The following is a 12,647-nucleotide window of genomic DNA, read 5'->3' on the forward strand; positions in this document are numbered from 1 at the left end:
GAGCTATGTCTGAGAGTACATAGTGTACGTCCCGGCCACACACACTGGTGGTTATCTGCAGATGGCAGCCCCCCTGAGAAGCAGGATAGCAGGGGAGAAAAGGATATTCCAGTTTTGAAACCCAGATGTCCATGCCAGCTGTGTGACCCCAGGCAGACTCTTATTTCCCTGGGCCTCAGTTTCCTCCTCTGGAAAGTGGGGATTTTAACAGCCACCTGCTTTACTAGGTTGTGAGGGCTGAAGGAGTTGGTGTTCTGAAAGCATTTAGCACACGCACCTGCCTGTGGTGAACATGAGTGTTTGCTATTGTTCATTTTGTCCCAACAGAGAAACCAGCCATCCAACAGCGTGCCTGATGTTAGGCACCAAAAAGCAACTCAAGGGAAGTGGGCTCATTTTGGCTTCCAGTTTGAGGGTACAGTCTATCGTGGTGGGGGAGTCACAGCAGCAGGGGTGTGAGATAGATGGTCACCTGTGTCTGCAGTCAGGAAGCAGAGAGGGGAATGTCTGTGCTCAGCTCACTTTCTCCATTTTACACAGTCTAGGACCCCAACCACGGTCTGGGGATGCCTCAGTTAACCTAATCTAGACATAGACACACACAGCAATGTGTTTCCATGGTATCTAAATCTAGTCAAGTTGACAGTCAAGACTGACCACCAGCCCTTTCCTGACTCCCAAATTCATTTAAAACAGTTTATATTGAGGCCTGGAAGAGTATTGTCTTTTGTAGCCGCTGTACAAGGGGCCAGATTCACTAACTGTCCAGAGTGGTACCAGCTGTAGAGAGAGGTCACAGGTAGTCATGTTTTTCTTAGACTTTTGCATCTCTTTAAGTTTAGGGTACTTTTTTTTAATTAAAAAACTAAAAATAATATTGAACTTGAGTTGGAAGAGGCAAGTCCAGTCTCAAAATGGAGGGCCATGATCCAAAGGAACCAGAACAGTTGAGGAAGCTGTTTATTGGTGGTCTGAGCTTCGAAACCGCAGATGATAGCTTAAGAGAACATTTTGAGAAATGGAGCACACTTACAGACTGCGTGGTAATGAGAGATCCCCAAACACAACGTTCCAGGGGCTTTGGTTTTGTGACTTACCGTTGTGTGGAAGAGGTGGACGCTGCAATGTGTGCTCGGCCACGCAAGGTTGATGGGCATGTGGTGGAACGGAAAAGCCGCTTCTAGAGAGGATTGAGCAAAGCCTGGTGCCTGCTTAGCAGTGAAGACAATGGGTGGTGGTGGAATTAAAGAAGAATAACATTACTACAGAAGAATATAACCTGAGAGACCACTTTGAAAAGTATGGCAAGACTGAAACCATAGAAGTTATGGAAGACAGGCAGAGTGGGAAAAAGAGGATTCGCTTTTGTAACTTTTGATGATCAGGACACAGCTGATAAAATTGTTGTTCAAAAATAACACACTATTAACCGAGCATAACTGTGAAGTGGAAAAGGCCCCTTCTAAACAAGAGATGCAGTCTGCTGGGTCACAGAAAGGTTGTGGAGGTAGATCTGGCAACTTTATGGGTCATGGAGGAAACTTTGGAGGTGGTGGAAGTAATGTTGGTCGTGGTGGAAACTTCAGTGAAAGAGGAGGCTATGGTGGTGGAGGTAGTTATGAAGGTGGTAGAGGAGGATATGATGGTTACAATGATGGAGGAAATTTTGGTGGAGGTAACTATGGTGGTGGTGGGAACCATGACGTCATTGGAAATTATAGTGGACAACAGCAATCAAATTAGGGACCCAGGAAGGGGTTCAGTTTGGTGGGATAAGCTCAGGCGGTCCCTATGGGGGTGGCCATGGATCTGGTGGTGGAAGTGGTGGACACCGTAGCAGAAACATCAGAAGGGACTCCAGTTCTCAGCAGGAGAGACAGTGAGGAGTTGTCAGGAAAGCTGCAGGCTTCTTGGAGACAGTTGTCCTAAACGATTAGAGGAACTGTAACCATCTGCCACAGAAGGAGCAGTGAGCCATTGTCAGAAAAGTTACTGCAGCTTAAACAGGGACCCTTCTTGTTCAGGACTGTCACAGGCACAGTTGGTGAAACCTCCAGCCATTGATTCATGCTATGTAGTGTCAATTAAATGGACACTCCTGTGGTCTATATGTTGTAGCTTTGTCTTTTTTGATTTCTTTTCATTACGTCAGGTATATTGTCCTGTACATTGTGGTAACGGTATCAGGAATAAAAGATGAAGGATTTTTTTTTTTTTTTTTTTTTTGAGACAGGGTTTCTCTGTGTAACAGCACTGGCTATCCTGGAACTCACTCTGTGGACCAGGCTGGCCTCCAACTCATGGAGATCCGCCTGCCTCTGCCTCCCGAGTGCTGGGATTAAAGGCGTGCGCCACCACCACCCAGTTCCAAGTTGACTCCTAAAGACCAAGGTAAAAGTCATGGTCAGGATCTTCCTCAGCAGCACCTTCCATTCCCAGGGTCCAATTATCATCTCCACTGGTAACTCCTCGTACTGGTTGTGGGGGCTGTGTTTGATTTTAGAACAAAAACTCACAGCTAGATGGTGGTGTGTGCTTATAGTCCTCACACATGGAAGGTAGAGGCAGGAGGATCAGGAATTCAAGACCATTCTTGACTATCTGTTGATTCTGAGGCTATTCTAGCTACATGAGATCTATTTAAAAGAAAATCAGAGGCTAGAAAGATGGCTCCGAAGTTAAGAGCACTGGCTGCTCCTCCAGAGGACCTGGGTTCAATTCCCAGCACCTATGTGGCAGTGTGAGAGCCAAGGTTACATTTTAACTACTGTGCCTAAGAGATCCATGAAACAAAAATGCCTCTGAGCTGCAAGCCCTTTGCCCAGGGACAGAGAGTTCCTGAAATGCTGGAGGCTTTTGCTTATGGGAAATAACAAGCTACATGTTTTCACTCCCCTAAACAAGTTTGTTTGACCCATTTGCGCTGAATGTGCTTGATCACATGTGGGTGGGAGGTTCACAGGCAGGAAATACACCAGGATGTATGCTTGCCCCTGATTGGACCTGATGGAAAATAGTTAAGCCACCGCAAAACTTGATTCGGGGTCACCTTCTGGAAACCTAGAGATGGACCTGGCCAGCATTTAATTAAAGCTTGCTTCAAATTGTGGTAGTGGTCTTATCCTCCACGGATAAGAATTAACAGCAGCTCATGGCCATCTGTAACTACAGTTCAGGAGATTCTTCTGCTTCTCTTCTGGGGCACTGGGCATACACGTGGTACATAAACATTCATATACATAAAATTTTAAAAAAGGAAAGCTTGAGAAGAATCATAGTATCTGAGAGTGTGATTCACCCATCACCTTTGCCCAGCACACCAGAATCCATGCCTGGCGGCACTTTCATCATGTTAGGTCTGTTTTGCTTTATTTATTTAAATTTTTTTTTTTGTTTTTTGAGGTGGGGGTAGGAGCGGAGTCTCATGTAGTAGTCTAGCCTTCAACTCACAAGGTAGCCAAGGATAAGCTTTGACTTCTGATCCTCCTGTCTCCACATTCCAAGAGCTGGGACACAGGCATGCATCAGCATGCTTAGCTTCAGGTGGCACTAGAGACTGTACCCAGGGTCTCATGCGTGTCAGGAAGTCATGCTGCCAACTGAAATACACTGAACCCCTAGCTTTTAGGCCTACTTCAGAAATGAACCACAGCAGATCCTGCAGAGACCTCTTTCATGACCCTGGTCAGCACCTTTCTCCTCCATTTCTGCCAAGAGGGCACTGCCGACAGGAACCTGGCATGTAGCCTTCCTATTCAGTGTGGGCATCTTGCCCACATATGTGCCTTTCTAGGCACTTCAGTGTTTGTGTGTGAGCTGTCCATAGGTGATGTCCTTCTGCAATGTGACTTACCCTTCAGCTGTCTGTCCACCAATTCTGTCCTTGGTGATGTGTGCAGATTCAGGTCTGAAGATGGAAGAGGTGATGGGTCTATGTTGCCTGAGACCACAGTGACAGAGTCTAGAAGCCCAGGAACTGTCTGTACCAATAGCTCAGCATTGTGTCAGGGAGCCTGAGGTGTGGGCAAGGGGAACTGATATCCCAATAACTTTAGTTGAAAATGAGACCATTGGCACGTTATTAAATGGATCAAGTAATTATTAAAAAATTCTTAGCAGGGACTGGAGAGTTGGCTAAGTGGTTAGAAGCACTAGCTGTTCTTCTGGAGGACCCAGGTATAATTCCCAACACCCACATGGCGGTTCACAACTGTCTGTAACTCCAGTTCCAGGGGATCTGGCACCCTCACACAGACATACATGCAGGCAAAACATCAATGCACATGAAATAAATAAATCTTTAAAAAAAATTTTAGTAGGATGTTGTGGCATACTTCTTTAATTCCAGAACCTGGGAAGCAGAGGCAGTCAGATCTATGTGAGTTCAAGACCAGCCTGATTTACAAAGTGAGTTCCAGGACAGCCAGGACTGACTGTTATACAGAGAAACCCTGTCCAAAAAAATTTAGATTAATTTATTTTAGGTGTATGAGTTTTTTGCCTGCACATATGTATGTGTGCCACATGTGTGCCTGGTACCTGCCAAAGTCAGAAGAGGGGGTTGGATTCCCTGGAACTGGAGTTACAGATGATTATGAGCCACCATGTGGGTGCTGGGAACTGAACTGTGGTCCCTTTGCAAGAACAAATGTTTTTAACTACTGATATAGCTCTGCAGTACTCAAATTATTTTTTAAAACCTTTCAAATTACATTTATTTTTTTTCTTTCAGGGCAAGGCTCACATGTGTGCCATGATCCACGTGTGGAGGTCAGAGGACAACCTGCAGGAGTCAGCTCTCTCCTTCCACCATGTGGGACCTGGGGACGGAACTCAAATTGTCAGGTTTGGCAGCATTTACCCACTAAGCCGTTTCACTGGCCCTAGATGGCTTCTAGCTTAAAGACACACATTACCAGACCGTTTCAGGAGTCTCAAGGGTGGGGGAGAGACCCCAGTGATGCCTCTAGCTAAGATTTCTTGTCTTTTCATCGTTTCATTAAGGACTCCTAAGGAAAATACGCACCTCATTCAAAGTGGCTTCCAGGGCCAGCCATGACTCACATGTTGAAAAGTGTTCAGTGTTCAGAATTACGCCTAGCTTCAGGTACGGCTAGACCAAAGACCCAAATGACCTCACCCTTATCCTCCTGTGTTGGCATGGTGGCCCCTGTGTTTTCAACCTCCTTGCCTATTGGCTGTCTTGCCATCTCTCATTGGCCCTGATTAGGCCATGTGTCCATTTCTTACTTTTTAATTTTTATTTATGAGTATGTCTGTGTGTCTATGTGTACATGCACACATGTATGCCATTGTCTGCTGGGTCCAGAAAACTGTATTGGACCACTGGGAGCTGGAGTTACAGGCGGTTGTGAGCTGTCTGATATGGGTGCTGGGAATGTTACTTAGGTCCTCTGGAGGAGCAGCAGGTGCTTTTGAAACCTGAACCATCTCTCCAGTTCCTATGTGTCTGTTTCTGAGCTAAACACTTGGCCAGAGGCATGCAGTCATCTTGTTGATGCTTTTCCCTAGAGAGTACTGCCTGAGGAAAAGACAGAATCTCAATGGGAGGCGCGTGCGTGTAGTGGATAGCCAACCCAGCATTGGCCTGGAAGTTCCAACCCCCATTGAGGCTTCAGTAATGATCACGCCCACAAGGCGGGGCAGAGGAGGGAGCCGAAGACCGAGGATCAGGAGGAGGTCGCTCTCTTGGTTCGGGGCTCTGGACGCTGGAGGTAGACCGAGCAGAGTTCTCCAGAGAACACCGCCGGACTGCGCTATACCTTTGCCAGACCCTGCAACCTATCCCTTCATTTGTAAGTTACCCCACAAAATAAACCTCCCTTTTAACTACGTGGAGTGGCCTTAATAATTTCACCAATACGTGCACGCGTGTACACACACACACACACACACACGCACACACACACGCACACACACACACACACACACACACACACACCGCACTGATGCTCTGTTGACCAGAACATAAGCCAAAGAAAAGATGAAGACTGTCAAACAGGGCGGCAACAGGCTAGCTACCTGAGGACCTGCAAAGTCAGGCATGGGGAAAGGAGGGCCTAGAAGCAAACTTTTCAGGACCACCAATGGGTGAGTAAGCAGCTGTTCTAATAGGCTGATCCCGGTTTACCTGATCCCTCATCGTAGGTAGCCAGGCTGTGAGATGCTGCACCTGTTCCTTCTGGCTGGATCCCATCGATTACTGTCAAATGACTAACTTCAGCCACACACTACATTTTCCTGGGATTATCCCTTCAAGTGAATTATATGAATAATAAAGTTCCAATGTTTCTCACCCAGCTATTAATCTTGGCGAGCACTAAAGTTCATTGAAAGTGCCACTACAGTGGTTGGCATTCATTAATCAGGGGTGAAGGAGCCAGCCTGGCGAGGCATCAGCCCTGCCAGTGAAATATGGGCACTTCTCAGAAATTGGGGCTTTTACCTAGCATTAAATAGCTCACGTTAGGGGCACTGACGTCTTGAGGCTGCGAGTCTGCCAGGCTGTAAACCCCTTGCCGAGAGTCTGTGTGAAAAAAACCCAGATCACGTTTAATCTTCACAAGGAATGTTTTTTTCCTCACCAGAGAAAAGAGTCAATCAGAAAAAAACAAAACAAAACAAAACCAAGACCCCCAAAACAACAAAAAACCCTCAAACTTCATAAGCCCAAACCAGTCATTATTAGTGTGGCAACAGCATAGTGCTTATGCGCAGACTAGTTTACGTTAAATTAAAAACCATAACTTATCTCTGAGACACTCCATTTAGTACATGTGAGGTTAAATATGGTTCAGAGCGGCTCTTTCAATTAAATTGTTCTTCCTTAGCTCTAGTAAATGATATTAAACATAATTTCCTGAAAAGTAACAGAGATCATTACTCTGTTTGCAAATTGATACTATGTTATTAAAAATAGGAAATATTTGCAGGGATATTGCAGATCTGGGTGTTTTTCACAGAGAACCTGCTATAGGCCCCAGGTTTTATCTGGCTGGTGCAATCATAGGATCTGCCTAGATAGGCTGAGGGTCTCTAAGTTAGCTTTGGTTCCTGAAAGACCAGGGAGGGATTTCCTAAGGTTCCTTCTGCCCTCCAGACATGACTCCAATGTTTTCTTAGTTAGAGAGCTCCAGCCAGCTAGCTTCCCAATAGTTTGGAGTTGTTTATTTATGTTTGACTTTATAGGCTGTCATTCCTTCCACATAAACTGGCTTTGTGACTTTCATGGATTTTTATCTTTGCTGGTCCTTTCGGAAAGGCTCATTGCAGTTATGGGAAACAAGGGCGCCTGTCATCTCCGCTCCCCAGGCTTGGTCACAGAATGACTGCAAGTTCATAAACCAGCTTTGAAAAAGCTGCAGCTGCTCCTGGGGGAAGCATGTGCCTGGTGAAGCGGTTGTGTGGTCTGGTCTGTTGTCCTGCTATGATCTGGCCAGTGGTGATGTGGAAGGTACAGGACATAGGACTGAGTGCTGACGATCCAGCCCTCCACAAGGGCAGAATCTTGGAGCCAGCCATGGTGTTAAGACAGAGCCACTGTGCTGGGTTTGGCCAGCTGGGGATGCTTGTCACCAAGTTGGGCTCAGGGACCACAAGGCAGTCCTTGGGTAGAGGAGGGTAAAGGATTCCCCACTATGAGAGGATTAAAGAGGACATGTGTCTGGATATTCTGGCCTCAGTGAGTCACCCGAGAGTTGTGACACAGGACAGAGATTCTCAAGTTGCATGGGGAACTCTCCAAATGAGCTTCATGTGTGGTCTCTTCAGAACTATTCCACAAAAGGTCCCACCATTCCAGAGGGAATCAGTGTCCCCTGGGAACTAGGCCAGTTGATGGAAATCCCAAGGCCAGGAGCCCAGTGCAGACACTGCTGCTTGGCTGCTGGAGGGAGTCCAGGTCACCCTAAGTCTGTGCAATCAAGTGCATGGTTCCTGCTATTGACATCCCACCCTCCTGGACCTGAGGACATCCTGGATGCAGGCCTCTCTGTGAATGAGCAATGTAGGTGTCGAACACTGATCTGCCAGGGAAATACCAGGTAGAAAGTGCGCTGAAGCTGGGTGCTGTTGACACACTCCTTTAATCCCAGCACTCAGGAGGCACAGCCAGGAAGATCTCTGGATTCGAGGCCAGCCTGGTCTACAAGTGAGTTCCAGGACAACCAGGGCTACACAGAGAAACTCTGTCTTGGAAAAAACAACAACAACAACAACAAAAACAAAACCAAAAATGCGGCAATGTTTCAGTATGAAGCTGCCTTCCTTTTTCACATGGCATGGATGATTGACACAGAGAACTGACATTTAACAAGGACCCTGACAAATCCTGTGACATCCTCTAGGAGGCTTGGCCCTTGGACCTCTCGTTTCATCTGTGCTGAATCATGAGGCATGAGGAAGGAGGGGGAATGGGGAGAGAGTGAGGAGAATGAGGAATAAGAGGAACTAGACACTCATGGAGGAATTAGAACATCAACTCTATCAATACAGTCAGTCCCTATGGGGATATTCAGTTCAGAAACATCTGCGTTAAGTTCAAGCGTTGACCTTGTCGAATTACCTGTATGACCTTGTATGAAACCTCTACCCATTCGGCACCTCTGGTCTTTCTTTCTTCATCATCTGTAAAATGGGAATGCAGTGACTTATTTGTGCCCAGGAAAAATGTGAGGTGCTGATTGGACAGCACAGCCTCCAGGGTCCCATAGACCTCCGTTACAAAGGGGCTACACAAATCCTGGGTCTGGTGGGATGGGTTGGCCTGGCAATACAGGGTTCTAGTTCCAGTGACTCGGAAAGCTGATGTAGAAAGATTATAATTTCAAAGCCTGCCTAAACTCCAAAGTGAGTTCAAAGCCAGTCTGGGCAATGTGTGTGTGGGGGTGGGGTGGGGTGAGGGGTGGGGGCTGTTTTAAATTAGAAGATGATGGAGAAGTAACTCAAGGGTTACTCATACAGCATTGTGAGGCCTTGGGTTTACAATCCAGCCACACCACCCACCATTCCACACAAATTGGAGGCTGGGCTGGTATTGTTCCATGAATACCTGGGTCGCAGGAGAGAAGATTAAGTTATTTTTTGGGGAGACAGCTGATGGAGGTTATATCAATCATGTTCTCTAGAGCAACAGAACCAATAGAATGTGTGTGTGTGTGTGTGTGTGTGTGTGTGTGTGTGTGTGTGTGTGTGCCGGGTGATGATGGTGCATGCCTTTAATCCCAGCACTCAGGAGGCAGAGGCAGACAGCCTGGTCTACAGAGTGAGTTCCAGGACAGCCAGGACATTGTTCCATAGAGAAACTCTGTCTCGAAAAACAGAACAAAACAAAGAATATATATGTGTCTGTGTGTACATACTTTATTAAATCAGCTTACATTGAAGTAATCACAATAGCTGTTTCACATCTTAGAGGCTGAAAACCCAATCAGTGCTCAGTCCTTGAGGCTGGGCACCCTGGAGGATTCCTGAGAGCTACTGGTCCTCAGTCAACAAAGGTCATCTGGAAACACTGGTTCTGTGATCAGTGAGGGAAGTAGCGGTGGCAACAGGGTAGATCAATTCCGAGGCAAGGGGGACGGCCAAGGGAGAAAAAGGGAACAATCTCCCTGCTGTGTCTCTCCCCCCTTAAAATCTGGGGTGTTTCCAGAAGGTGCCACCCACATCTGGGGTGGGTCTTCCCAAGTCAACTAAAATGATTAGGATTATTCTTCAGTTGAGGCTCCTGCCTGAAGTAATCCTAATTTGTGGTGAATTGGCACTCAAACTGATCGTTATGAACGGTGTTGAAATCCTCAGCAGAGAGCCAAGGCTTGGCAAAGTCCTGGAGGTTCTTGGTACTTGACTGTTTTCTTGGTCTGTGTCTTGAGACCTTTGATTAGGTCTCTGGATGACAGAGGTAAAGAGAGTTTGGTCTTTCTAAGGTAAAGGGAGTTTGGTCTTCCTAATGGTGCTTACAGAGTTAAATGCACAAAGGAAACAAGGAAGTTCCAGATGGAGAAGAACCTCCAGGGAAGCTGAGGAGAGCCATCCATTAGGAACTGCATCTGCCCTCTCTGAGAGCATTTCCTGGGAGATCCATCAGCATCGAGGCCATAGAGAAAGACCCACAGGGATCAAGGCGCCTGGGCAAGTAAGTCGTTTAAAATAATTGTGTATGTGTAAAGGGTTTGCTTTCTCTTATTTGAAGAAAACACGGAGTCTTGAATATTTCCAAGCAAATGTCTTGTACTCCAAGACAGAGAGACTGCGACATCTTAAAGATGGACAAGGAGCTGGCACTGAACCAAAAAATCTTAATCTATAAGTTAATTATGAACAACCTCAAAGTGAATGGATTGTTCTTTGTATGAACATCATCCTGGTTTACTCCTCTCTGTCTCTGTCTGTCTGTCTGTCTGTCTGTCTGTCTGTCTGTCTCTCTCTCTCTCTCTCTCCCCCTCTCCTCTCCTCTCCTGACAGGGTATAACTTTGCAGCCCTAGCTAGCCTGGAACTCACTATATAGACCAGACTCGCCTCAGATTCCCAGAGATCTGCCTGCCTCTGTTTCCTGAGCATTGGAATTAAAGGTTTGTGCTATCATGATTCACTAGTTTTATAAATTGATCTCTGACTTTCTATTTGGGTCCTTGAGAAAGCTGCAAGAGGCATTAAAAAAAAAATCAGTGTATCCTGGGACTAGGGGTGTGGCTTAGTTGGTAGGGAGCTTGCCTACCATGCATGATGCCCTGGGTTTTTTTCTACAGCACTGATAAACTTCGGATATTGGCTTACCCATGTAACCCTAGCACTTAGGAGGCGAAGGTGGGACAATTTGAAGTCCAAGGTTATCCTTCAATATGTTGAGTTTGAGGCCATCCTGGGCTACATGAGACCTTATCTCAAAACATAACAACCCAGCAAGCACAAGTGCACATGGCAGAATCTTTTTGTTTTTGTTTTTGTTTTTCAAGACATGATTTCTTTGTGTAACAATTAACACTTCTGACTGTCCGGGAACTCACTCTGTATAGACCAGGTTGGCTACCCTGCCCTGCCCTGCCCTGCCCTCTCCTCTTCTCTACCCTCTTTCTCTTCTTCTTCCTTTAACTCCACCCATTCCCCCTCCCCAGTTCTTTCTTTCTCTATTCCTTCTTCTTCCTGGCTTTTCCTCAGGCTGGCCTGGAACTCAGGATCCTCCCACCACCACGTTCCTAGGGTTGGGACACACGTGTGACTCTTCCACCCCATCTCTCTAGATTGTAGCTGGAGTTTTCTCCAGTCCTGTCCAGCCACAGATCCCACAACCGCTTATAGAACAATCACTCAGAAGCTCATATTAATTAAACTGCTCGGCCATTAGCTCAGGCCTACCACTGTCTAGCTCTTACACTTAATTCAGCCCATTTCTGTTCATCTATGTGTCGCCACGTGTTCCGCGGCTTTACCTGCTGCCTTTACATGCTGCTCCCTGGACGGCAGGCTGGGGTCTCCTTCCACTCTACCTTCCTGTTCCCCTAATTCTCCTCTCTGCTAGTCCTGCCTATACTTCCTGCCTGGCTACTGGCCAACCAGTGTTTTATTTATCAGTCAATCATAGCAACATATTTTTACAGCATACAGGACATCCCACAGCACTAGCTGCTGACTTTGTCAACTCTGGGGTCGAGGTTATGGCTGCCTGTATCTCTAGATAAACCTCCTCTAGATGCTCCATACTTCATTCCAGGATGGAGACTTCTAGGAACACATGTGGGTCCAAGCTATGGTTTGGCCCATACCCAGTGTCAGGAGCATGTGACAGCTGAGGGCCATCTTCTGCAATAAGCTCAGCTTGGAGAATGGGCATTGATAGTGGGGACCAGGCAGGCAGCATAATCAGGAGCCCTGGGAAAGGACTGAGTGAGACAGCCCCAGCCTGTCTCTGTTCCAAGTCCCACAATACAGTGAGTGGAGCCAGCTGTAGACAGAGTCCCTGATCCCCAGCAAGGCTGTGGCCTGGACTTCACTTTGGGCCATACTGCTGCTCTGCTGCTTTGGTGCTTAGATTAGATGTCAGGCAGGAATCACTTCCTGTGTCACAGACTTTTTTTTTTTTTTTTCTTTTTTTGAAATAGAGTCTCTACATAGCCCTGGTTGTCCTGGAACTCACTATGTAGACCAGGCTGGCCTTGGACTCACAGACATCTGCCTGCCTCTGCCTCCCAATCACTGGGATTAAAGGTGTGTGCCACCAGACCCAACTGTCACAGCTTCTTGATCAAGCAGACAAGAATTGAACAGCTAAATCCAGGTGAGGCATCTACAGCTATTGGTTAGATTTCAGAATGGGCCTCCTGACTCTCAGTCACCTCCTCCAGCCTTGGCACCAGGCCTTGACTTCCCTCAGGTTCATCTTGGAGCTCCCTTTGGGAATGAGAAGGAAGTATCCAGGTGAGGACGCTCAAAGCCCAGGCTGCCAGGCCTCATGGAAGCCTCTTACTGGATACGTGCCTGCTTTCTAGGCTCTTCGGCTCTTCGTTTCTGGGGACTGCGAGTCTTACTTGGTTAAATAACACATTTTTAAAAATTGTTGTGATTCCATACTGAAGCTTCCCATATGGTTAATTGGAAGTGTTCTCACCAATATTGCAGGCTGTAAAAACTA

At 46.7% G+C, this 12,647-nt stretch overlaps 1 long non-coding RNA gene and 1 pseudogene across 1 annotated transcript; both read left to right on the plus strand.

The window, feature by feature from the left end:
• The first annotated feature begins 914 nt into the window (after positions 1-914).
• Positions 915-1,883, plus strand: LOC118577421 (annotated as a pseudogene).
• A 2,930-nt stretch (positions 1,884-4,813) lies between these two features.
• LOC118580635 lies at positions 4,814-5,627 on the plus strand. Its single transcript, XR_004944549.1, has 3 exons — positions 4,814-4,845; positions 5,005-5,107; positions 5,533-5,627. It is a non-coding gene; the product is annotated as an uncharacterized LOC118580635 (long non-coding RNA).
• Positions 5,628-12,647: the final 7,020 nt, after the last annotated feature.

Source organism: Onychomys torridus, chromosome 1 (genome assembly GCF_903995425.1).
Source record: "Onychomys torridus chromosome 1, mOncTor1.1, whole genome shotgun sequence".
Lineage (NCBI taxonomy): Eukaryota > Metazoa > Chordata > Mammalia > Rodentia > Cricetidae > Onychomys > Onychomys torridus.